At 35.2% G+C, this 1,028-nt stretch overlaps 1 pseudogene across 1 annotated transcript; it reads left to right on the top strand.

Moving 5' to 3' along the window:
* Positions 1-104: 104 nt before the first annotated feature.
* LOC104984786 lies at positions 105-1,001 on the top strand (annotated as a pseudogene). The gene has a single exon (XR_824790.1). The product of XR_824790.1 is annotated as a heat shock transcription factor, Y-linked pseudogene (transcript).
* The last annotated feature ends 27 nt before the right edge of the window (positions 1,002-1,028 follow it).

Raw genomic sequence — 1,028 nt, 5'->3', positions numbered from 1 at the left:
ATGCTGAAGTAAACACTAGCTGAACATCACCTTTCAATGGCTAGGAGACCAGTGATTTTGTGATGTCACAGCTACACTTTGATTGCTAGGAGACAAGTGATTTTGTGATGTCACAGCCTTTTGACTTTGAGGACCTCTGTGATGGTCTAGAGAGTTTCTCTCTGTTGGCCAGCCAAGCAATTTTTGAAGTAGTGGTCAGTAAAATCAGACAAATGAGGAAAGGATCTGAAGAAAGATTTCTCTGAGATGGCACATATACCTTCAGAAATTCAAGATGGGCCTCCTAAGGATGAATCAACTGATTCAGAACTCCATTAGATCTTTGTATGATTATACACTTACTAAGGACTCAGTTTTGAGATCTATGATTGAAGAATATGCTTTTCAGGCTTTGTCTGAGGATCTTGTGATAAAAAGGCCATGCTACAAATATTCTGTCTGAAACAGATGAGGTGACTAATTTTCTTTCACTCACCTTTCCACAAAAACTTTGGAATATAGTTGAAAGTGATCAGTTTGAATCTATTTGGTGGGATGAGAGAGGCACATGTATAGTGATCAGTGAAGAACTCTTTAAGAAAGAAGTCTTGGAAAGAAAGGCACCTTTCAGAATATTTGAAACCAAGAGTATGAAAAGTTCAATTCGACAGCTTAACCTTTATGGATTTAGCAAAAAGAGACAAACTTTTCAAAGATCTGCTTCACTACCTGTCTTTCTGGAAGAAGAAAACAACATCTCTCTTTTGAGTAAGGTATTCCAACATTTTCACTTATTGGCAATATGTAAGGTGAAATCATGTGACCTAGAAAGCACATTTACATATGTAGCTAAAACCGAATTTAAACTTGAGCTAACAAATCGTTAAAAAGTTTTATTTTTTGAAGTTGAGAACAGCTGGATATGTTAAAATATTAGATGTTTGACAAACTTTCCTAGCACTGTGAAACCAGATATAAGTCCTGAAGCAACTTAAAGTGGTATTTACTGTATATATAAAATATATTTTTCATTGAGGATCATATTCTTT

The sequence above is a fragment of the Bison bison genome, unplaced genomic scaffold (genome assembly GCF_000754665.1).
Source record: "Bison bison bison isolate TAMUID 2011002044 unplaced genomic scaffold, Bison_UMD1.0 scf7180017465033, whole genome shotgun sequence".
In the NCBI taxonomy this organism is placed as follows: Eukaryota; Metazoa; Chordata; class Mammalia; order Artiodactyla; family Bovidae; genus Bison; species Bison bison.
Note: the sequence above shows the minus strand (reverse complement) of the source record. Positions and strands in the feature narration are given on the sequence as shown.